Source organism: Lonchura striata, chromosome 4 (genome assembly GCF_050655825.1).
Source record: "Lonchura striata isolate lonStrDom1 chromosome 4, ASM5065582v1, whole genome shotgun sequence".
In the NCBI taxonomy this organism is placed as follows: Eukaryota; Metazoa; Chordata; class Aves; order Passeriformes; family Estrildidae; genus Lonchura; species Lonchura striata.
The window spans coordinates 30,383,891-30,410,746 of NC_140706.1; the positions used below are offsets into that span (position 1 = coordinate 30,383,891).

The following is a 26,856-nucleotide window of genomic DNA, read 5'->3' on the forward strand; positions in this document are numbered from 1 at the left end:
TCTATAGTTTTTGGGGAACTGGTGTGGATAATCCATAGATTTTCTTCTCATATTATATACTATTTTAATTAATAGTTAATCTAAAACCCACTGTAATTTATAGAAAGACAGTTGTTGTATCACTCTCTTGTGCCTGAAATTCTCATTTTCAAGTTAATTTTTGCTGCTACAGGTAGAAAAATTCAGAATTAGTTGTGGACTTCGAATTTCAGTTGTGCCACTTCTGCCCTGGACTGCTGTCTCTCCTCCTTCATGTGTCTTGTTTATTACAGGGCTAAGAGTACAGAGTGCAATGTTGTCATCCTCCATGAGGCAGGTGCAGGAAATCATTCAAAAGAACCACAATAAAGGTAGATGCCATTATTACTTACAAAGCTGGACTACACTCAGAATTTTAACTACTGCTCTACATTATTGTCCCATTAATCTGTATAAGTATTAAACAGCAGCTTGGCTCAAAAGCTGCAGTTTGCAGGAAGAAGCAGTTCTGTCTGAGGTTTCCACACTTTCAACATATGGCCCTGGCATTTTTCCTTTCATATATAGCCCAGTCCCTGGATTGAGCATCTCCCCTAATAATGTATTTCAAAGCTATTGAAAACTCTTCCTTAGCTTGTACACTTATATTCCCACTAGTCATGAGGCATGTGCTATGCATTTCAATAAAGCCAGAGGAGATCTAGCTTAATTTCTCTTGAGGTAACCCTAGTTTAAGTGTAACAGTGTAGCTGAGCAAAAAAGTAACTAAAAAGAAATATTAGACTTTTTTTTTTTTTTTTTTTTAATCAAAAATTTGTATGATTCAGAGAGTGTATGTCATCCCATTCTATCTGACTGCTGGTGGAGGACACCAGTGTGTGGTAATGCATCTATGGCTGAAACATGAGCAGTACAATCAGTAGCTTTTTCAGAAGTAGTAGAATTAAGGCTTTCCTGTTAAACAGTTTGAGGTCCATTATGAGATTTAAAAATACCTTCAATTAGTTTTCAATACACACAGTGATTCTTTTCAGCCTATTAGTTGGAATTTAACTGTGATGGTGGTTCAATCTTAAAGGCAAATCTTCTTGGGTTGAAGCTATTAGAAATGTAATAAGTTAAGGAAGGTCCATAGAACAGTGGAATATCATATAGTGGAGATTTCATGTTGATCACTTACATCAGACAAGCAAAAAATACAAATGAGAAAAGAATGAGATAGAACATTCAACATTCCTGGAGCAAATACATTTTCCTGCTGCTTGAATTATGCTTCCATGTCTTTATATTTCCCACTTCACTTGTTAGAGCTTTATTAGAACTATCTTCTTGTGATGTACTAAACACAGCAAAATACTCCAAAAGATATGAAATCTTACAGAATAGCTTTCTAATATAAGATGCCAAAAGATTTGAGATTGTTATTTAAGTAGCTGGAAAATAGCTAATACTGCTTTGTCTTCCAAGAAGACTCCTCCAAAGGAATCTGTGCTTCCAAATCTGATACTGATTTCTTGTGCAATTTTGGGGCAATTAGTTTCATCTGGTGGGAAAATACAAATACATTCCTGCCACTTAATTTCAAGGTATTTTTTATGTTGTGTAAGACCATGAGATCAGTTCAAAAATAAATTTGCATAAAGAAAAAAGAAAAGAAGGAAAAAGACAAAATCCATATTTGAATATATTTTTTAAAGATATTTTCAATCTGTAATTATAGTAAAATATTGACTTTTTTTTCAACAGCAAAAGTTTAGTTTACATGTGATGTGACTGCATCCTGCAGTCTGCTACTTCTTATCTTGTAGTATAACAACCACTGAAAAAAATTGTACCCTTACATGTCACAATATTGTAAAGAAGCTGAAATAAATACCATTATCATTGTTTTTGCAAGACTGCACCTCAAGTAGAAATTATCTTCTGAGTTCCAGTTGCATTACTGATATAACTAATTCTCAGTAAAACTCCCTAAACAGACTATGCAATTAAAATAGACAAACCTGATGGCTCTCAAGTTTTCTGTATTTTTAAAAAATTTATAATAGTCTCTGACAAGCAAATTAATAGCCTGCATAATCTGTCATTTATGTTTTTGTGAGCTTTATTTTCTTTTATATAACAAAACCCTAGAAAGAATATTAAATTAGCTTTTGTGGTGCCCTTAGACACTTCTTGAAGATTTTTGTTTACTTACTGAGTAGGAATAGTGATATAATATTGTAATAAAAACAAGACAAAACTTCCTCTCAAAACTGAATTGCATCAGGCTGCATAGTCTCCAAAAAAATCCTGTTCTGAACTATTTACAGCTCACAAGCCATCAAAGAAAAAATTACTTAGAGAATACCTTGCATTCCTGTTGGGCTGGACCATTGACTGTAGTGCTACCAGGAGAAACCTCTCTTACAGATTTTGGCCTTAAAAATAAACAGAGGTATAACAAGGTGTTAGAAACAATTTCCTCAACATAACTGTCATGCAGGCAATGGAATTAATGAAGGGTGCTATCTCTGTCCCCTTTTATCAGAAGATTCATTGAAAGTTCAGACTGATTTTGTTGTAGTTTTCTTTTGTACCCTCTTTGTTCTCAAACAAGACAAAAGTTCATGCTGTTACTTTCACAGCTTGGAGTGTATCTGGAAAAGGCACTCTCAAAATCTTTCTCTGAAACATCCTGCCACTCCTTTTCACTGCAGGAACCTAACTCCTGATCCCTACCTCTGTGTAAGATTTGGCTGATACATGCCAATGGGCTCAAAAGCTGTGAGAAAGATTTCATTAAGCTCATTTCCATAGACAGCTAGGCTTGGAATGAATGCATCTTTTCACAAATCATTAGAAATGACATGCTTTCTTTGATATGCTTACAGTATACAACCAGATGGGAACAGGGAAAGAGTAAATGAAGAGAAAGCAAAACCCAAACCAGTGACAGTTACAGCTACCAAAGTTTGCCTGTATTTTGAGGTATTTTAAATATGAGGCAAGTAGATATTAGATAAATATTTCTATTTGTGAGCCACAATTTTTTCTTCAATATTGCATATTTAACCATGTTATCCTTTGCCATACTTACAGCCACATTTCATCAAGGAATCTCAGACTTTGCAATACACAGAAAATCTTTGAGAGTATCTTTATTTCAGTCAGATGTATTGGTACATGGCTTTGCACAGATACCTAATGAAATGGGCAAACTAACTTCTGGAAATAAAAGCAATAAAGACATTTTGCTGTTCATTTATCTTTTTGTGGTCACACAAGATTGAAGAATTGCTTGCTGTAACATTTCTGTGCAAGCAAAATATGTCTGTAACTGACTTTGCACTTATCTTTTGCAAGACACATCAATAGTAAGAAATAGCTTTTGTATAGATTTGATGTATATAGACTCCCCCACCCTTGGCAACTGCATTTAAAAAGTGATAAATCACAATTCCTGAGTCACTATGGCATAAAGCACTACTGTTAGTTGCTGTAAAAAGCAGTAGATGTAAAATGTTTTGAACAGTAACTGAATGTAATTTCACCCTGCAGTACATGTGGGTCTTTAGAGCTCTTAAATAAAATGCTTTGGGTGAGTTCATCAGAAGAAAACAGTATTGCCCATCAGGGTAATTAGGAGAAGACAGAAGGGGTTCATAAGGTTGCAAAAATGTTATTATTATCATGTTGCAAAGCAGCCCAGATGGTTTTTTCACTTGCTTTCAGTTATCTTAAAGGGCCTAGAAACAGAGAAGTCTAAGCTGTGCTGGGTTGTCCTATGTTCAGAAACAGGAAAGAATGTGACAAAAAGATCATCACATAAAACTCCTCCCCAAAAGTTTTTTTTTTATTTTGAAACGTATTTCTTAGCATGTTTCTAATCAGATTTCTTTCAATGTGACCACAGTATATGGGAGAATCTGCCTCATAGTAGTTGTTTCAGTGCACTTAATATGATACTTCAGAAAAATGGCTTCAGAAAAATTACATCACTTGATAATGTCATTTATCTGCCTGCAGATACTATATGGTTTGCATGATGTAAACACTTCACGTGGCAAATTGTAATAGAAAGACTAAGATAGTGTGACTGGAAAAGGAAGAAGGTTTGAGTGTGGGAAGCAACAGAAGGGCACAGCCAGGACAACAGTCTCAGCACTCACTGCCTACCTCACATTAGCATCCAGATCCCACCCCATCCACTTGCAGTTTCACAGGACAGATGACACTGGAGACAAAGGACAATGAAAGATCCAGGGTTGGGACACAGTGGAGACACAGGTCACTCAAGAGGGTTCAAACAAGGCATACCTAAAACCTGCATATGGCTGCCAGCCTAAGAATAGCATGAGAGGGTGAGGACTTGTCAGGTAGTTACTCTCATTCTCCAGGGCACTGCAAAAGACCTAACAGCAGGACACAAACATTGCAGAACCCTGTGACAAGTGGGGCACTTGAACACCCACCCCTGCCCTGGTGTGTGACAGATATGGGGACAGACGTGTGAACACCACACTTTTCTGGTGCTTGTGGCAGTGCAACTGTGAGAGAGCAATGAGCAAAATCCATTTTATTTAAGTTTTGTTTCAACATCCTTCCCTTCCATAAGTTCCCCTTCCCACACCGGTTCTGGCCACGCTGCTGATCTAACATTGGAGCAGGACATACTACAAGCACACTTCCTTTACTTTTTATGAGATTATATGCAATTATGACCAGACAGGACAATTATAGTTATGTTGCACTTTGTGTAGTCTGGACCAAAGGCATTAGAAGTTACATTGTGACTATCATAGTGGGATGGGATTCAACTGGAAATGTGTCTTGTTTAGTGAAAAAAAAAAACTCATGAGAATTTATTTTGTATTTGTAGCGCTTTCTCTCAACTTGTTTATACACCAGCTTTATTTTAAGAAGGTTATTTGAGACTTACTGAATGAGATTATTTTCATAAATTGCTTGGTTTATATAAATTTATTTTATAATGGTCTTTTACATTGTTTTCTACCCGTATACAAAACAATGGCATATCTGAATTCTTTCTGGTAAAATTCAATAATTTTCTAGACTTTATTAGGCATTGAAATTTTCAACTTTCAAGTTAATCTAAACTTATCAATCACCTACAAATTATGTCTTTATTGTTTGAAAACAAACAGTCTATTATTTGTTATTTATAATTAATATAAGCTATCATGAAAAGGCATTTTCTTAGCATTCTGGAAATTATCCCTCCAACTGGCAGTAAACCTCCATCCCTCAGTTAAAAACCCCGATTGTTATCTTTTGGCTTTGAATGAAACATTCAGGAAGTGCTTATTGTTCATGTTAATCCATGCAGTAGCTGACTTTGCTGTTTCTGTCATCAAACCCAGTTAACAAATAATGCCATTGTCTGAAAAAAATAAAGAAAAGATAAAACATCTCTTGTTATCTCATGTCGCTCTGTAATAAATGGCAATAAAATCATTATGCCATGCAAAGCTATGAATCAGTTTAACAAGCAAGTTCTGTTGAAACTGCTGATTATGTTTGTTGTAAGGGCACTGGTCATCTGTTTTTTCTTGTAAACAAGTGTATAGCTCCAGCTACTTTGCCTGTAGACTTCCATGTTTTCACATTTTTTCCTGTCCTTTTTTTTGAAATAAAAAAGAGAAGTTTTAGTTTTGATATATGTGAAACAGAAATTTCTTTATCATTATTTTTATAAGGTAATGACATTCAGGATGATGGATAGTATGATATCGACTTTTTGTAGTTTGGGATACAAAACTGGTGTGGAGGAGAATGCAAAGATGTAACAGTGAAATGGAAAAAATTTAAGTTCAGATTTTTCTATAAGCCCTCTGAGCATTCTGATTTACTCTGCTTAGATAGAACTCTAGTAAAGCCTACTGTTAAATGTTTTTGTCCTGTTTTCCTTACTGTGTCCTTCCCCTATGTTTCCTTCCCTGTGAAGTGAGCATATGGTCTTCTTCCTGTGGTTCCTTGGCAGTGCACCACATAGTGCAAGATGCGACACAGTGCTTGATTTCGTAGGGTCAAATTCCACACCCAAATTCTACATTCCACTCTCCAATTTTTGCAGTGGCTTTCCCAGATGCCTGCAGAGTTATTGTGCACACAAAGCAATATCACAGGCACTCTGCTGGTCTACATAACATCAGATTCCCCACATCACAGAGGAGTTTACTGCTCACTGCTGAGTGTTTGTCAAAGCATATGCCCATGATTTCCTTTCTCCTTTTCAATGCTAAGAATTTGGCAGTAAATAGACATGTATATTACATACAAATTTATAATTTTATGTCTAAAAATGCATTTCTGAATATTTTCTTGGTGTTGTTGAAACAGGAGTGGCTCTATATCCTTTTACACTGAAAGTCTGATAAGTTTGTAGCTCTTCCTTTTCCTGGAACATTTCAAACTGTGAGTGCTCAAGTGGTGGCAAGGAAAGAGAAGGGAAAGGAGGGCAGCAGATTGCTTCCTGAAAGCTGTGTCAGTGTACACACACTGAGGGTGCTCCATCCCAGTTACATTAACAGACGGTTCATACACTTGCTGGCCATCTCAAATAGAGGAAGTGCATGAGCTCTACCTGTGCAATGACAGTTCCAGCCTTCTGCTGACATACTGTGGGATTTATATTGTAATTCCAAGGCCTAGAATGGCTGCCAAGTTTCCAGCTCATCCATGCAAGATAGAAGTCCCTAATTAATAGCAATCCAAGCTACCAGATTTCCCAAGTTTATTCTGCATCCTGTGAAGTTATCTCTTTATACAATGGATTTTCAAGATAAAAATCATTGACTAGTACTCATGCCTGCAAAGTATTTTAAGTCCAGAGTAGAGCAATACATGAATAATAATTAAATTTTTCTCTTCTTAGTGCTTACAAAATGTACATTGGGAAATTAAGGAGAATAAAATTGGGATGGAAACTTCTGAAAATTATAACAAGGGAGCATTTTAGCATAAGATAATGTAATTCCAGAGTGGATGCGTAACAAATGCTGGGTTTTATGGGATTCACAGCAGAAGTAGTTCTTAAAGACAGATTTGAAGAAAGGTGAGCAAAAAATGATTTAAAGATTCTGTTGTAAACCCAGGCTTTAGAAAAATTGCATGTGGGAGAAATAGATACATAGAAATCCATGGTTATTACAGCTAAAATTCTTAGAGTACTCTAAGCATATTTGTGTGAAGGGTAACAGCTTAGTCACAGTGTAAGAGAATTGTATTGCTGTCTTATAGAAACAGTCCAAATCAAAGTATTTTGTTATTGGTTTATAAATCTACTCCAGTTAATAAAATCAGATTTGACATGTGTTATTTCTTGAAAACATGGCACTGCAAAAAGAAAGGCCAGTTTTGACACTCTTGTGTCCCCATCAGGGAGTCTACTTAAAGGAAATATTGTCATCATTCTAATGAGGCAAAAAATTTTAAGATACTGAAAAGTACTGAGATTTTAATGAATCAAAACAGATATTCTCTGATTTTGGAATATGATTTTTGTTTTCATCAATTAACAGGTTCTGCTGACTATAAAAATTGAATCAAAATTATAAAGAATCTATGCTAGTATGTGAATATATTTATGTATATCTTATTCCTTCTCAGATCCATGAGGAATTTTCTAGTAATTGCACCTCTAACTAGACAGGGTGACATAGAGCTGGCTAGAAGTACTTGATCCAATTCTAGCTGTGTAACCCACACATCTGTGATATGACAGCTGTGTTTGCAGAAGCTAAAAGGAACTGCTACTCAGCAAGGCTAATGAGGGTCATCCACCTGCCCTATTACCATGACTGCAATATTTTTTGGTGGTAGAGGTAGCTTGTACAGGTAATGCTATACATCGCTGCCCTGGGTCATGCAGACATAACTCTTGAAAGTGCGACAGCCTCAATGACACTAAAGACTTGCACAGAGAAAAAGTCTGAATGACATGCTGTCTGGTCTCCTCTCATAGCCCCAGGGAGCAGCAGAATGTTTTTTTTTAACCTGCTTCCTCTTACTGGTTCACCTTTATTCATTTAACTGTCTTGGTCAGGCACGATAGATGTAATGGTGCTGCAAGATGGAGTAATGCAGGCTGGCTGCTTACAAATCTGCAGGAGATGGAGCAGAGCTCTGCAAGGACCAGCTGAGTCCTTGCCTTAGCACGTTGGCTGACGAGGCTGCAGAGCCAAGCACAGCTGCTAGAAAAGAGCTGTGCTGAGCAGTGTGGGCTTGTCCTGGGCTGGCAGAGCCCTGCCCAGAGCCTTTGTGCTGTGCCCTGCCAGCTGATCCAGGCATTGCCTCTGTGCCTCGTGCAACAACACAGCTCTGAACACAGTCCCTACTTTGATAATAATGAATGTAGTTATTATTCTTTCCTGTTACAACTGTGTTTCACTTTTTCGCTTCTGTTTGATAGGAATGAAAGCAGATGTGCTTAGGAGATTCCATAAACTTGACAAGGCAGGTAAAAAAGAGGAAAGCACAAAAAAAATGGAAGACCAGATGAAAGGTTGCACAGTGAGGAATTAGAAGTTTCAGTGCTTAACATCTAGTTTCAGAACAGCTACTGCTTGTCACCATGTTCCTTCCTACACTATTAAACACTAAAGAGTAACATCACGTTTTCAGTCTATTCCACTGAGGTTTGAGTTGTGTAGCATTTGAAATCAAGTGGTTGAACACAGTGTGCTGCTGTAGTAAACAACCCAGAGCTCCAGTCATTTGTTCTACTGAGGAAGTTTCAAATTAAATACATTTGGATAGAATCTGCCTCAGCTTTGTGGGATGTCAGCATATAGAAAAGCTGACAGCTATCAGTTTATCATCTGGGGAGCACTCACCAAGAACTTTCCCATACTTTGATGCTATGGAGATTGGTCCATTTCATCAAATGAATTGTGGTTACTTGAATTATTTAGACAAAATATAGCTAAGTATTATTAACTGATTTAATGTGAAGGTAGACTAATCTGCTTTTGCAGATTAATGGAGTCAAGCCGATTTTATGCTGGTATAGCATCCACTACACAGAAGGTGACTGTGGAGTAAGGCAAAACACTGGTTTCAGGAGGAAAACCACAATAGTACCAAAATAGAATAGTTAATCTTCAATAATCCTCTGTAAGAGGAAATGTGAATGCATGTGAATGGTTTATCTTGATTTTCTGACTGCCCTTAAAAATACAGCAGGACCAGAAAATGAAGATAAAGAACCTGACAAACTGGGTACACTTCAGTGTGTGTCTGGTAAAGCCCATCGTTTGCCACTGTCAATTAGCTAACCAGGATGACCAGGTATGTCTGGTTCTTGTGGTCCTGATTGTCCTGACCCACCCAGAGCATTCTGCAACTTCCTTGAGGGTCTTTTCTAGAGCTAGAGTGATGTGAAGGTGAAGTAGTGGGAGGATGATGGTGGCTGGTGGGGCCAGCTGAAAGGAGCTGAAATGCACACTACATCCAGATGATTTAGACCTAGAGTGTGTTGGCATAAAGGCACAAGTGCAGATAAGTGGAAATGTACAGTGTGTTGATGCAGAAGGATGTGATATGACAGATATAGGAGAAAAATAATCTCCCACATAAGTTAGTCTTTAGTCCCAGATCTCTATTGTGTTTCTCCTCAGTGAATTTTATTAGCTTTCCAACATAGGAAAGCTGTGACAAATACATGTTTAATTATGTGACTGCATGATGTTTTTGGCTGGTGTAATTTGCTTTACTGAAAATTAGGTGATATGGCGTTGTGTTTTGGATTTGTGCTGTAACTGATGTTAAAAATGTAGGTATGTTTTCATTATTGCCAAGTAGTGCTCACGCAGTCAGGGACTTTTCTGCTTCTTCCACCACTTTATCAGGGCAGAGAGTGGGGATCTACAGGGAGGTGGGAGGAGACACAGCTGGGACAGCTGACCTCAATTGACCATAGAGATATTCCACACCATATGGTCATGCTCAGCACATAAAGCCAGTGGAAATTTCCTTTTGTATCTATTCTAAGTTATTGAAAATCTAGTCTTGAAGTAAAATGCCAGATAGTCTCTACAATTGCTAATGAATAACTAGTGATTGTACATATGTGCTTTAATTTGACTAGAGTGGCACATTCTCATTTTCAATTATTGCAATGTGTCTATTCTGCTTTAAAGGTTATTTTAAAAAGTGAAGTGTAATGATGCAAAAAAAAAAATATCAGCTTGACTTGATGTATTAAGAAAGGGTTGCATATGATCTTTAACCAAATGTTTCTCTATAAAACAGACCTGTCTTGTAGAAAAAAAACCTGATTTTTAAAGATGTTTTTAGACAGAAGTACATCTAACAAAGCCCCCAAAAAATCAATTTGAAAATTGAATTATTAATAGATGCATTTTAAAGCATTTATTTTACATAAAGGGAATTTATCTTTGCATTTAATACCACTTATTTAGCTATTTGGAAAACTTATCTATAAATTCATGGCTTCAACAATTCTATGTGTGTTGTGTACAGAAGCACTTGCTCTGTAGCAGCCTGCAGCTCTGAAAACAAGTGTTTGTCGTGGTTTGACACGGAAAGATAATTTTTCCCGGAAGGAAGAGGTCAATTTAGATATTGACCAATTGAAAGTAGACACGCCTCTGAGAACACAGAGGGGTTGAAAGCAGAATTCCCAGGAGAACTCGCTCTCTTTAGTTCCGGTCAGCGTGCAGTACAGACCTTCCCCCCCCCAGCCACGAGCTGGGTGGGGGAGGGGAAGCCCCCATGGCTTGATAAAGGTAACTCCGAAGAGTGGAAGGACTGGAACCGGGCTGGCCCCTGCAGATAGAAGGGTGGAAGAAATCTGAAATGTCTCCATTTCCTCCCCCAGAGTTCCTCTCCCAAGAGGGAGAGAGAAAGCCACAAGGAAGGAAGAGCGGGGGGAGCTGCTGCAAAGTGTCCAGTTGTGTGGGAGTTGCTGAATGTCCAGGCATCGAGCCATCCTGGGAGTTCGGACTTTTAACCCTTCCTTGAGAAATAAAAGCTTTGTAAATTTTCTTTTCTCTTCCTCGGTTTGAAAGAGAGGAAGAGGGACACCTTGGACCCTAGGATGGGATGTTAGAAGGAAGAATTCTGGATAGGAGGGGGACAAGGAGTGGCTTTTGGCTGAACTTTTCCGTGTTAGCCACAACCTGAACCAAATCTTCTCCTTCAAAAGAGACTGTGTTTTGGGAAGATGCCAGTGAGTCAAGAAACCTGCTTCAGCTGAGAAAAAAAGACAAAAGTGGAATAAACAGAGAAAAGGTTAAGAAGTTTGTGGTGACGCCCCCTTGCCCTTGAAAAGAAAAAGAAGAGAAGAAGATCTCTGTTCTTGAGCCCTCGGCCCCAGGGGAAAATGGGGGGGACTGTGGTCCCAAACAATGAAAAACTGAACTGTTGTTTTCTCCCCTCTTGGCAGGGCATCCTTGAAAGGAAAAAATCCTAAAAGCAGTCTAACCATTCATGCATTGGTGGTGAGAGCACTGTGCATAAAAAGGAGAAGAGTCACCATGACAAACTTTTTCTCCGGGCGGTGCCATGTGTGACATGGAAACACAAGATGTGGAGCTGTGTTTCTTGGGGGGTCTGTGGCACAGGAGAGACTCTGTTCCCTCGATAGACTGAATATCGATTGCTTAGAGGGTGGAAACCTGATTGGGGTCCAGATTGTGTCTCACTATGGTTTGTTGGAGTTGGGTGGTGAGGGGGAGGAATGTTTTGCAAGGTTTTCATTTGAATCTTTGTGTAGTTTTTTTTCCCCTTCTTTAGTTTTCTCTTTTCTTTTGTAGTAGTAGTTTAATAAAGTTTTTTTCCTGTTATCAAGCTTGAGCCTGCTTTGCTCTATTCTAAATTCCACTTCACAGCATTCCAGGTAAAAATCACATTTTCACAGGGGCACTGGCATTGTGCCAGTGTCAAACCATGACAGTGTTGTATAACCAGAATGTATTTGATGTGAGCTGGTGTCTTTGTTGCACCAGATATATTGGTGAGTAAGAGATAAATGTTCAAACTGTGATTGTAGCAGAGGCACTTTTTTAAAAGTTCCACGTTATCTGCAGTGCCCTTCCATGGGTAAACAAGTGTCTATCTACAAAAGCTCAGCTCTCTTTATTTGCTTTGTACAGCATAAGCCCATCTTAGATAGATATAAACCAAAGTAGTATGATTTGAAAAATACAAATTCATACATCCTGGTCCTGGCTCTCATACTATTCAAATCGCTAGTATTTTGAAGTGCAGATGCATTAGGCTTCAATGTGTATAATTCTCTTAGTGCTAAATTTTGATAGTTATAAGAATAAATGTCTCTATTTTATATGAGGTTGGAATAGAAATAAGATAAATTTTATTATGGAAGTGCAACATTTGTCACGGCCTGAGCAAAGACCCAACTGTTTAGCAGGAGTTTAACGCTATGTCTCCAATTGAGTAAAATTATTTGCAGAAATAATGCTAAATACAACTAGTTATTTCTAGATTCACCATTGAGCAGTATTTCATAATGTTGAAAAGATTTAATAATAACAGTAGAAGATGAATTTTTCTTCCTAGATGAAGGTCAGGAAAACTCTAATAGCATTTATGCAGAAATTATATTACTATTTATATTAATATATAAAAATATAAATATAATATTATATATATATAATTTACATAATTACATGCATATATAGTTAATATATGTATGATAGAAATATGTCAATATAAAGTCAACAGAAATTTCAGTGTAAGATATATCTCATCTTTCTTTTTAACAGAAAGAGGAAATGTTAAATCACATTTGATAAATACGTGGCTTGTTCTCACATAATAGAACGGATCAATTTTTTTTCAATTTTGTACCTGCTTATATTGACATCTTTTGAGCCACAGTAATTAAACAATGCATATGAGTTTGACAGTATTAAGATTCAGTGGCAGAACCCATTGCCTATGCTGCTGACTAACAATGATTTACCCTTTCTTTGCATTATCCACCTCTGCTTAGCTTACATCTGCTATGCAAATTCATGTTCAATGTGTTTCGGACAGAATTCACATTAGTATTGATAAATACCTCTCTTAGTCTTTCAATGCTTGACAGAAGTAGGATAGCCACAGAGTCCAAGCAGCCTATCATTTATAGAATGTTATTTACATCACAGAATCACAGAATCACGAGGTTGGGAGAGACCATAATGATCATCAAGTCCAACCCATGCCCTAAACACCTCAACCAAACCATGGCATCGAGTGCCACATCCAGTCTTTTCTTAAACACATCTAGGGATGGTGACTCCACCACCTCCCCAGGCAGGCCATTCCAGACCTTTATCACCCTTTCTGTAAAAAAACCTTTTTTCTAATATCCAACCTATATTTCCCTTGGTGCAGCTTAAGACTGTGTCCTCTTATTCTGTCAGTTGTTGCCTGGAGAAAGAGACCGACCCCCCCCCTGACTACAACCACCTTTCAGGGACTGTAGAGAGTGATAAGGTCACCTCTGAGTCTCCTTTTCTCCAGGCTAAACACCCCCAGCTCCTTCAGCGGTTCCTCATAGGGCTTGTGTTCTTATCCCATCTTGAGAGAAAATCTCTTTATTTTTAGACCTGCTGAAGGTAAAGATGGGTTAGTAACCAGTAGTTGTAGAAAACACACAAAATGCAATCAAACATCAGAATATCGTAGTGCTAGGTATTATACAGATATATAAATACTGTCCCAGACATGAGGACTTTATAACTAACTACAGCTGTGAATAACAGCAATCTAGTTGTAAAAAAATCTTTATGAGAAAAATGTAATTTTTTATATTTTTTTTCCCTCTCATTTTACGAGTCAATTTAGTTATGAGAATGTGTTATAAGTACATTGATAACATGGAATAAACTAGTTTATTCCTTCAATTATCAAGCTATATGTGTAACATAGAAAGACATAAATTAAAAACTTCAATGCTGATATACCCCACAAAACCCCCACCACCATGGCTGTATTTCTGTATTTGTACTTTAGTGGGTTTTTTTAGCTACTTGAGTTCATATACACAAAGGAGATGATGTATGGTGATTTCAGTGTGTACACTGACCAGAACTGGCTTGTTCAGTTCCCTTGACACAAGGGGGAGGAAGTTAAAACTTATTAATGGATTCCCTAAAAGCCAAGGCAGCAGATCCATGTCACCAAGGAATAGTGCACAAGGGGATGCCTGAGGGAAGGCATGCCTGAAACCCACTTCCAACTGGACTTTGCCTCTTCTCTGTAGAATTGTTGGATGATGGCTTATCCCAGCATGAACAGCTTGTTTCTTCAGAGGCAAAAATTGCCTTTTCAGAATGCTACTTGTATTCAGGATGCAGTATTTCCCCCTTAGAATGTGCTGATTTAGTGCTGTTCAGTATTTAAATACACAGTGCTCCTCTATAAAGAGTGATATAGTGCTTAGGTAAGACTGAAGATAGAAGATATACATGATATTCTGCATTTCTTGCGTTGGTACCATGGTATTTGTCTGATTTTATTCTGTTAAAACATAATTGGAGAGGGAGGGCTTTGTTGTCTGTAAAAGGCAAACATTTGATGTTCAGATCCAAAAAGCTGGGCTGCTGACTTGAGCAGTTTCCTCAGCAAGATAATTAAATCCATTTCTCTGGCTTTCCAAGCTATAAAAAGAGAAAGGCAATTCCCACTGCATTGTTTTCTATGTAACTTTGAAGAGCAAGAAGAAAATAAATCAGGAAATATTTGTTACTCTCTTTTGAGCAAACTTCTGAGAAGGAAAGAGTTCTAGATTTTGGTCCATGTTCCTAGAAGCAGTTACATAAATTCAACAAATGAGTTAGCTAAAATAAAGGGTTTGGGAGGCTTATACTTTCCCTATTGGATTATGTATTTCTACTCCACCTCAAACTTTCTTAATGGATTACATTTAAGATTTCTGTTATACTGTTATCATGAGACATGCAAGAATGATTTTTCCAGCCTTAAGAAATCTTATAAACCTGAATCTTGGACCTTGTGGTCAGGAAGGCCAATAGGAGGCATATTTCTTAATTGTGTACTATAAGAGAAGTGATGTAGTTTTCTGCTGTGCAATATCAGCAGTGAAATACTTTTAAATTTGAGGCTCACCTGGATCCTAAAGAAGACTTGAAAGACTAAAATTTCAGCAGACATTCCTTTTTGTGAGTATGTAATCTGATAGAGGTGATAGCACACAGCAAAAATAACTAATATTTTGTAGATTATCAACTGATCCAGATGGAAACCACACAGTTTGCATTTTAAGGGGGAGTTGGCTGTAAAATGAAACAAAAAAATCTCTGCTTATCTGCATGGTCAGAAAGCTGATGCCCAACCCATTGCTGCAGACATGTGAATCTAGAGCAACAGCTCCCTGGGGCTTACCAGGCAAACAAGCATTCTGTTTTAGCAGCATGCTTTGAGTGAGAAGCCAAGGGAAATAGAGACATGACATCTGTCTCTTGGTAACTGAGTTATACAGAGTGGAACTCCCTGTTCAACCACAAAGGTTGTTACAGTTTGTAGGCTACCAGGGTAAACCAACTGCTCCCTAAAAAAGATTGTGAGACAGCAGATTTAAAATTCCCTCTAGCTTTAAACTAACACATGAAACAGGAGGTACTTGTTAAAACCTAAGGTGCAGCTCCTGTATCAAAGTTACCAGCCAGTCTTGAAAAACTTTTCAATTTAATTGCTCACTGTATTATCTTCATTTATACTTGATGCAAAACCACTCTTACAGATTGCATTGAATCATAGAAATCAGTGTTGTGTCCAGCCTGGCAATGTTATTGTTTCTGTATAAAGAAAACAGCACAAACCTGCATGCCTTTCTGGGAAAAAAATAAAGATAAATTTTACAGCAATATTTCTGTACAAATAATGATTTTTCCATGCTCATTGTAGTCTTCAGCTCACCACTAAAGCATTTGCAGCAGGGCAACGAGTAGCTGAGCCTAATTCATAAGTACAGAAATTCCTGCTCTAGCAGAAAACACTATGCTGAATTAGTGTTCTTATTTTATATGTTTGCCTGGCTAATGTTTTCTAGATAATTAAAGAGTAGTCATATTGTTTCTGAAAATGAACATTAATGATCAACACTTCAACATCACCAAAATTTTTTTATACATGTTTTTATCCTTATTGTAGTTCCATATATATAAATTTATTTGCTACTGGCTTCTATTCTCTGATTTAAAATTTCTCAAAGAACAGTATTGGGCAATTGACCAGCTAAGAAGCTACCACAAAGAGTCCACAGTCTGTTAAAACTATGAACTCTTTTTCACAAATTAGTAAATGTTTTACAGTTGAGAATAATTGCACATGGACTTGTGTAGGAAAAGAGAAACAACAATCAACAAATATTCACATGATTAGTTTAAACACACGATTAATCTGAGAAAGACATCAAACTTTTATTGGTATACAGCCTGTTAAATATCACAACCTCTCTTTGAGTGTATGGGCACTATTATTATGCTACTCAAACTGAGATTAAACTCAGAAAAGTAGAACATTTTACAGCAGATTAATTAGTTCTGTGCATCTCAAGCAGCTTTGGTAGCAATTTTTCCCTATATCTCAGTTTAGCCAAATATATGGAAAGAGAGCTGAGGGAAAATAAGCAAAAGTAAAGAAAATGGAAAGTAACTAAAAGTAAAGAAAATGATGCATGGAAACCAAATGTTTTTTGGTCTCAAATAACTAACTCTTTTAATGCTGATACGTGCAGCAAATTCATCAATAAAGCTGGAAAAAGTTTGGAGCAGAAAAAGTACAGCAAATGAATGATGGAAAAAGTAAGGTAACCTGTATACTTATAATTCTGGGAAAAAAGTCACCATCAAAAGATAAAAGAAAAAAAAGCTAAAAGAAGATTAACACATACATCCTATGGCTGTTGAATAGAGAACAGGGTGGTAATGTTTTAGCTTCAAGAAAAAATTACATTACAGTTAAATTTTGCTGTCTTATTATGACACATTTTAAGTCTGCAGGAAGTTCAGAATAAAAGTGATGGTATGTGTAATGGAATGTGTTGACTAATAGGGAAAGACTACAAAAGAAAATATGTACAGTTGTGATAGATAATGATTAGAGAAGGTAAAAGAGAAATAGCACCTGAAAGGTATAAAGAGCAAAAAAAGTAGTTTTATTTACATTGTGACATAGGAATAATGTTCACTGAAATAAAGAGGAATAATAAAATGTAACCTGACAGTTAGGAATCCCATTTTCAAAATAATAATATTTAAATGGGATAAAATCTTACTCATCAAGCTAAAATTATGTTAGTAATTATTACAGTCCAGAAGTAAAAGCCTGGCTTCCCTAAAACCACTGGCATAGAGCACACTGATTGACAGGTATCATTTACCCAAAGTTTTGCTGACAGCAGGGTGCTCTAGAGGTAGATCGTAGATCCTACTTTCTGTGCCCAAGATCTGTCCTGTAGATACTAGTAATTGCTGTGTCTGTAAAGATGCTAATTAAATTTTGGGCTTAGCCAAGAGAAGCCTAATGAAGTGAATAAAAAGATTCAGAAAGAATGTTCATGAAAATTACACTAAGACTTACCTCTCAGTTTCTAGTTCTCTTGTGTCAGCTTTAGAAAATTCTGTAGTGAGGCTAAATGGTGCCTTATAACTAAGAAAACTATAAAATCCAAAGGTTCCTGGAACATAAGTTCACAGTCAACATTTTTATTGGAGGCATCCAGCATATGGATAACAGCATGGAGCTTTCAGGAACAGCTTTGAGCAAGACTCATTTTGCTGGGTTAATGCTTGCTTGCTAACAAGTGTATACTTCCCATAGAAGACATTTTCCTGTCCTGATACATCACAAATTGCTTATGCTTGTAATTAGTGGGAAGCAATGTTCACTACGTGATTACTGTTCTCTTTCATATCTACACTTTGATCATATTTCATCCTACCGAGTGTTGGTAAGGGACAATGTGTCTAGAGAATACTCCTTTCCTCCAGCATTCTGCTGTTTCATTATTAATATCAATCTGAAGATCTCATTCTGTGTTTATGTGGACAGGGTGGCAGAAACAAGAAACCCACAGAATAAGATCAGTGTTACTACAACAAATCACTGAAGGTGTCATGCAGACATCTCCGGTGTGAAGAAATCAGAGCAAGATTTCTATTACAAGGCCAAGCTCTGCAATGCTAGCCAACATTGTAACTTTGCCATGTTGGTTCCAAAATACTTTAAATGAACCTAGAAGAGCCTCTAAGGGTAAGTCTAAACCCACAATATATAAATAAATATGGTCATTTGGAGTAGTACGATTTTGTGAGTAGTACCTGAGTATCTCTGCTTTTCAATTTATTTTATTCAAATTAGCTCAGAGTTATATCCACTATACTGCTGAATAAACTTAAATAGAGAATTTTTTGGGTCTTTTTCCATTTCAGTAGAAGCTTCAGTTATTCACTGTCCATCATTCAGTGAATAAAAAGTGGACAAAAGAAAACATGAAGTAGTTTGAAGGGGTCTTGCTAACCTCTGCAACAGATTGAATCTGTGAGGTACTAATAACCCACAAAGTGTGATGTGCCATAGCCTGAAGGAATGAAGAAGGTAACCTGTGCTGCTCTCATCTCAGGGTTAGGCAATGTTTAATTCAATCAATGCCTTTATGGTCTTCCTAGAGTCTGTTATGAGAAATGAAAAGTGTCTGGTAAAAAAGGGCAAAATTGTACTTACAGAATAATATTTTTTTTAGTTTAGCAAGATTATTTTTACACCCTGAAATGCAAAATTATATTCACTATTGTATTTGAGGGGCCAATAGGGGTGGGTTCTCTAAGAAGCTGCTAGAAGCTTCCTCTGTGTCTGGAGGAGTCAGTGTCAGACAGCTCCAAGACAAATCTACTGCTGGCCAAGGCCAAGCCAATCAGTTATGGCAGCAATGCCTCTATGATAACATAGAGGCAGCCTGTGGTTAACTCCATGGTGAAGCAGCTGTGCCCCTGCAGTCCATGGAAGCCCACAGAGGACAAAATATCCACCTGCGGCCCATGGAGGAGCAGATGGATGCCCAGAAGAAGGTTATGACCCCATGAAGCAGAGTCCTGGCAGGGACCTGTGAACCTGTGGAAAGAGAAGCCCATGCTAAAGCAGGTTTGTTAGCAGGACTTGTGGTCCCATAGGGGATGCATTTTGAAGCTTTTTCTTGAAGGACTGCGTTCTGTGGAAGGTTCCCGTGCTGGTGCTATTTATGAAGAGCCACAGTCCATGAGAGGGACTCACATTGAGCAAGTTTTCATAGGACTGACCATATGCTGGAGTAGGGAGGAACTCTTATACCTGAGGCAGAAACAGTAGAAGAAACATGTGAAGAACTGATTATAGCCCCCATTCCCTGTCCTGTGTGTTGCTGTAAGGAGAGCAGGTAAAGAATCGGGAGCAAAATTAATCCAGGGAAGGAGAGAAGGGTGGAGGAAGACGTTTTCTGGGATTTTTTTTTCTTATTATTCTGTTCTGACTTTGATTGCTAGTAATTCAACTAATTTCCCTAAGCTGAGTCTGTTTTGCCCATAACAATAATTGGTGAGAGATGCCTCTGTGCCCTAGACTCAGCTCATGAACCTGTGTTGAGGAGTACATCTGGTGCAGGCAAGCTGCAGTTTGATCTCTGGGTGGGAGCTCAAGACAAGAGGCTATGAACTGCCAGTGTTTGGTTAACAAAAAGCATGAAGATGGGTGCTGCCAGCCAGGTGGATGGATGTAGGGCAATCCAGCAGGAGCTGTGAGCTGACAGCCTTGTGGGTAATAAAGGGGACAAAAACTGCTGGCACCAGTCAGGTCAATGGACACTGGGAGAAATGCAAGAACATAGGATTAGGAGGAAGAGTGAGACTTGGACGTGATTTAGATTGTGAGGAGACAAAAGCCTGGTAGTTCCTTTGTTGGGGGTCCCTGCTCAGAGGTACTGGCTCTGTTTCAATTTAGTCTGCAGAGTAAAGCTCATACAAATTTCTTAAGTTTTTCTAGCAGCCTAAATTGTAGACAGCCCTGGAGACCCCTGATTAGTTTCTCATATATTTCAATTTTTGTTTATGATAATAAACAGTAAATTATTTTACATTATGCACAAGGCAAGAAATTTTGAGATTTTTTACCTGTAGGAAAAAAACAACTACAATAACCTTGTATTTTAGAAGCTACTATGACTTTATATTTTTTAAGGATTAGACCATGAATATGAAAACTATGTCTCTGTCTTTGCTAGACCATTTTTATTTGAACTTGGACAGTTACTTGATCTTTGTGAACTCTAACTCCTAGTAGACAAAGCAAGAATTATAGAATTCCTTTTCTTGCACCCTTTGACTGCTTTATTTATTTAGACTGCACTAGTTTGGGCTAAGGAATGTTACTTGTTTCTTGCAGAGTGCTTCAGTAATGAAGTATTAGTCACTTTTAAGTATTTTTAGGTTTTGCTTGCTAGATCTCCAAGTCACACATTTCTATCCTTGCCTTCCATTGCCACTACAAAATGAAAAACATTTGTTTGCTTTCTGCAAATTAATTCCTACACTGTCTGCCTTTCTGTGGGGTAACTTGGAAACCATCCAGAGCTCCCCTTAAAAATGACCTTTGCGGTCTGCTTGGGGCAGTCACCACAAGGACAATTGGAATTCATGCAAGTTACAAACCTAAAACCCAAACAGCTTGCAAAGTGTACTTAAAACAAAATTGTGGGTGTCTGAGCTTTTTTTCAGGGAGAACTCAGTATGGAAAAGTAGCTATTTTAGCACTGAAACTGCTATGGAAAGAGTTCCTTGCTACAGTGCAAATACTGATTTGAGTCTTCCAGCTATTAAGGTTCTGTTTTAAAACCTAAAGCTGTATGAAACTGCATTTTCTGTTTTGCTCTATAAAATCTCAAACAAACAAACCCAAAACCCTCCCTTGATATCCTAAAATGTGTTTTTTTGAAGTCAAAGATATGGTTCCTCAAACAATGATAAAATACATTATCCAAGCAGAGAAACAGTGGGTTTTAAAATATTTAGAAACCAAGTTGGACAAAATTAGTTTCCATCAGAAAAAACTTTACCTAGCTTATTTAGATATTCATGATGGCATGAAATACTCAGTTTGTGATTGGAAATATATTCCTCTCTTGCTGTTAAAATCTTTGACTGCATAATTGAAAGTACAATACCCATGCTTGGATTCTAAGCAAAGGATTGAGATTACTATCCTATTAAAGTGTATGATGGGAAATGGTCACATATCCTAGGAAAAGTCCCAGAAATTTCATTATTCTTACTAATAACAATTTTTTTTAATGTTTGGATGTTTTAATAGCCCTGCAGAATATTTATGCACTTCGATAGCTGAGTGGGTTTTCAGAAAATTCCTTGATGTGAGGCACAACATGATAATACTGGTGATTTGCAGGGAAAACAGGGTTGATTTAGGAATATAACCCAAGTTATAACACCAAGATATGTCTTGTTTACAGCTAGGTTTTCAGCAGAGATGAAGCACTCTGTGAATTTTTCTTCCTTTTAATTTTTTCATGAAAACAAAATGGTAAAAACAGCTATCGTGCTATTTGATTTCTTTGTTTATTTAACTGAAAGAAAGCTAAACTCATTTTGTTTACAACCTGCTCATTGATACATACTGGTAAAGAAAATATTTTTAAATTACCAAAAATAGCCTAAGGCTTTTCCTGCAGTACTTCTAATGGTAAATATTGAGTGTTAAGAATCAGACAGAAAAGCAAAATGCAGCTGCTCTTAAAATCCATAATTTCAGTGGTAATCTGCCAGTGAAAGAGATTAGCATTTTAACCCTGATGTCTTAAAATTAAATATAGCGTGCAAATGTAGAGGTCCTCTGGGTCCTAATGTCTAAAAATTCTGGAGGCAGTTTGTGTTTTCTTTATTAGTTCTTTCCTTAAGGTTCTATTTGGCTGCCCAGAATTGTCTCAAGTAAGTGGCCCAAGATTTGTGGCACCAGTTTTTCCTTCTCTGATATCCTGGCTCTTCTATAGCAGCTTGGAATTAGAGACAGAAGAAAAATTATGTCTTTTTACAGAGAATCAGTAAATCTTCTTCCATGAGTAGAATCCTCATGGAAGAGGGATGAGCAAAATCTCACATCATCTCATGCAAATGTGCACAAGTCTGTAAGGACTCTGAAACCCCATCTGTAGTGTAATATATATTTTAATTTAACCATTTACTTATGGAAGATAACACTAACTAATGTTTCTTGACACCAGCACTTTAATAAACATTGTATAAAAAAGATCTATTAATTCTTATAATTTACCTTTGAAGATAGTTACTTTTGAACAGCGAGCACTGGCTCCAATTACCTAAATGTCCTACTTGATATGGTAAATTTTAATCCTTTGATTTGAATTACCCTGAGCATTAGGGAAATGCATTTCATTAATGCAACTTTTTCAGCCAAAAATTAGGCCAGTTGGAATGGAGGTTTCATGTAGGCCAATTCTCTATGCACAAAGTTCAGTCTACATTTTTTCCATTTTTAGATTGGATTATACTGTTTTTGAAACAGTATTAGCATTCTCTAATGGTGTAACAGTCAAGCAGTTAAGGGGATTTTATTAATTCTGCAAGATTGTATGAGTGCACCTCAAAAAGAACATTTCTGTGTAACAAAAAAGAAGCATTTACTTGTGACTTTAAATTGGTTTTAAAATTGGAACTTTTCAGGGCAGTCAATATGAAGTTAGCTCATGTTTTACCATCTTTTCCCTTTCATTTTATTTTTTCTTCCCTTATGCTGACTTAGAAACATTAATATCTCTGTGACAAAGGAGTGAAGGACTTCAAAGCAACACTTCCATAAGTTATCGATGCAAACGGTTTTGAATTCTCAAATAATATATGGTTGTTTGAAAGCAATATGTATTTAAATAAAGGAGTAAATATGTGAGACTATGGGGTAACTTCTGAAAAGCCAAATTGAAGGTGAGTTAGAAAAGACAAAATGGAAAGCTGATAAAAACTTTAATCTAACACTGAAGGGCACCACATGGATGTTGTGTTGTTTTTATAGACATATTCATTTCTAATTTGTATTTATAATGTACGTTGAGTGTTAAGCCTCAACCCATATTTGATTTTAAGTTATTTTCAATTACCATATATTTTTAATTACTGATTTATGTATTGGGAAAGAGAAGGCAAAAAATTACAAAAAACCATTGAAGTAAACAACAAATAGCGGCAATTTAAGTGTGTAGATGTTCAGAGGGTTGTTACATTTTATCTTTTACAGTTTCCAGGGACTAGGGATGAAGTCTGTAAAAGAATAACCTTTCCAGGAGAAGAAAAGTATTCATGAACATATGCCCATGGTCCTACAATGTCAGTCATATTGTCTAGATGAAAATGCAAATTAGCACGCAAACCCATGTTTGCATGCTAAAGCTGTGCTGATGTTCAAAGACTTTGTAATGGATAAACATTCAGAGAGTGTTTTCAGAAGCAAGGTGTGAAATTTATTAGGCATGACTAGCAGGAGCTGGCCAGCAGTGAGCTGCCAGGTGCCCTGCGTGGGAGCACGTTATTTCCTCCTCTGTGCCACCATCAGCCATCTCTGACATGGATGGAGTGACCCATTGCATACCAAAAATACCATTAGCCAAAGAAGCATATTATACTTCTGCTCAAACAATTTTCAGACAGGGCAGAAGATGGCAGGGGTGCACAAAGGACACATGTGGAAGGAGACATTGTGGAGGTGCAATCATGGGGAAAAAAAATATCACTCTGCTGGAAGACTGAATCCCCTGAAGGTCCCATATCAGAGCAGGTGTTCAGTAAGAAGCAAGGATCAATGGAAGAAAATAAGTAAGAAGCAAGAAAAGGAAGGAAAAAAAATCATTACGTAATAATCCCAAATTTCTACGCTGCCCACCACCTCACCAAGGGAATTGGGAGGGATGAGGAGTAACTTTTGGTGGACAAGTGAAGCTGACACATAGAAGAGAGGAAAAAAATTGTCAGCAGGCTAGGTTATTTGGTTTAACTACAAAATTGTTGGACATCATATTAAAATTATCAGACCTTGTTGCAATCCAACTCACAGCCGAAAATATTACAGCAGTTTTAATATTCATTTATCACAAAGTAAAATATTCTATATCCACAAGGTTATCATCTCCTCTGCTGAAGAAGCAGGACTGGGCCATTGATTATTAAATCCCCTCATGGGCTGATCACAGAGCTCTCTTACCTTGCACAAGAGTAAAGTTTTCTTGAACTATCAGTTGTAACTTGGTGTCTCATGTTTCCCAGTGATCCACAGCCATTGTGGGGGTGTCTTTGGGCAGTGCCTGTTGGCAGCCTCCATTTAATTAACACCATCTGCAGTAAAGAATCACTGCATGACGCTTTGTACATGAGATTAAATTTCATAGGTGTCATATCACACTTTCTCTAAAAATGCCGGGTCGTAGAATTATTTTAGGTCCAGATATTTTTCTGTTTCCTACCAAAAACTAGGAAAAGAGGAAAGGAGAAGTATAATTTAAAAAAAAAAAAAGATTCAAATCCTGGGCTCTATTTAAAAAGAAAGATGTTAATTATGCTTTTAATTGTTTGGGTTATTTTAATACAAAGCTGATACTAGAAAGAGAGCTGTCAGTTTTAGCTTATCAGTGACTTTAACTGTAAAGCACAGAGTTGCATTCATCTATTAAAACCACTGCTTGAGATGAACATAACTGATGCTCTAATTGAAAAAAATAAAAACCTATAATGTAGAAAACAGAATGGCTAGTTGATATTAAAAAAAGAAGCCCCAGCTTCACATGCTCACATGATCTACCAGGTGCAAAATGAAAGTCTTGAAAAAATAGCACTGTTTTGCAAAGTTACCTATGGGTTTTGTGTTTTAATACAACTTTACAAAGCAGTAGCATTTAAGTGGTCTAGAAAGATACTTAGTTTTATTTACTCTCAGGCTGTACCTCATAGTTTACTCCAGAGTATGTGGTCTGCTAATAAAAGAGAAAATGGATGATGCCAGAGACTTCTGTTTCAATATTTAATAGATGCTTTAATGGAAGCTGATTATTGAGGAGGATGCTTGGAGAGTGCTTACAAAATATCTTACAACAACAAAAAAGCACAGTTGATGCTTCCAGAGTAAGAAAAGAAAAAACTTTTTGTCACCAAAAAAGCCATGTGAAATGTCATTAACTTGTCAGGTTCAGAAATCAGTTTGAAAATTACTTAGCTGTACTACGTTAAAGTCTATAAAACCACCTCTTTGGTGAATGTGGGAAATGAGCCTTACTTCACCTGTGCAGCTGAGCTGTGCTGCAAATATTGGATCATATAATATCTCACGGAAAATGAAACTGCTGGCTGTTCTTGCTTCCCCAATGTCACATACTATGGCATTTTCTTTAACATGAGCTCCAGCACTATACCTCACTCTGACGGAATTTTGTTTTGTAAACAGTTCAGAAATAAATTTAGCTCCCTTTGCACTTTGAAATCATATTCAGGAATTTCCTTCTGACAAGGTAGGTACGTTGCTGTGCTGGGACAAGAGAGGATGTTCACATATCAAGAACAACATTCATCCACCTAATATATTAAGAAAGACTTTTTAAATCCTTGTTATTTTTCTCTTTTGATGCAAACAAACAAATAATTTTATTTACCTCAGTTGCTTCCATGTACTAATTTTCTTGCCACTGCCAGTCAATGGACAGTATTGTAAAGATATGATAAATTGTAATAAATTATTCTATACTAATAGTGAAATAAAATTGGGAATGGTTAAAAGGGAGGAGCTGTACAAAAATATAAGAATATATCAGAAAGAAAAGGAATATTCTACTATACCAATTAAAACAAGGTCAAGGATACAGAAATTAATCTAACATGATCATTTTTTCAGTGACAGGAATAGGAAACAAGGAAGAAATAAGCATTTTACAGTGTCTGAATCTAAAAATAGGACAGTATGGCTTTATTAAATTTCAGGAGAATTTTTTTTCTTGAGGAAACATGCCTTATAGATTAACCTCTTAAAAACCACTATGGTTAGCTGAACTGATTTGGGTAAATAATCACTACTGAATGTAAGCTTAAATTTGGAAAATATTTGTGAAGCCACCTCTTTACTCACTGAACTCCAACTAACATTTCTCTTCTCTCTGTTGGAGTACCAAGCCCACATCACAGATTTGACAACTTGTGATGGTAGCTGGTCCTGAAAATTTACATGTTCAGGCACTTGCACTATATCATAAGTTTTGAATGTAGTCAGTGGACAGCCTTTTCTTACATGAAATATACCATAAAGAAAGCAAATGTAATGGCTTTGATCATAATAAAAGCAATATACACTGATTATCTTGATAATAAAAGGAAAAATTCAGCTTTTTACAAATTCTGACATCTTAATGATTTTTTTCTTTAAAATAGGCAGAAAAAATCAATGATTTCAAATAAAGTAAAAGTTGATTATACTATATAATGACTACACATTATATTTTATTGACAAAAATATATTCTCTAGGCAGCATTTGTATATTGCACATTACCAAGGAACTTCATTTATATTAAGAAATATACTATTACATTCTTCTTCAATACATATATTTTACAAATATGATATTGATGCAGAAAGAGAAAGAAGGAAATCAACATTGTCAGCTGCAACATCTTATCCAGTATAACTCAGCGGAGATATATTGGACTGATACCACAAAATTACTGAATATCTGAAGATCCACAACCTAATCTTATGTAAATCTTGGGCTCCAGATGTTTAGCATGACAGGAATTTAAAAACATCCTAGGTTCATGCTCTAATTCAGAGGTTTCTTTTAACTACTTTTATTCC

General features: G+C 36.8%; 1 long non-coding RNA gene across 1 annotated transcript; it reads left to right on the forward strand.

The window, feature by feature from the left end:
- Positions 1-8,241: 8,241 nt before the first annotated feature.
- On the forward strand, positions 8,242-11,793 carry LOC146767573 (uncharacterized). The gene is made up of 2 exons (XR_014954771.1): positions 8,242-10,730; positions 10,823-11,793. It is a non-coding gene; the product is annotated as an uncharacterized LOC146767573 (long non-coding RNA).
- The last annotated feature ends 15,063 nt before the right edge of the window (positions 11,794-26,856 follow it).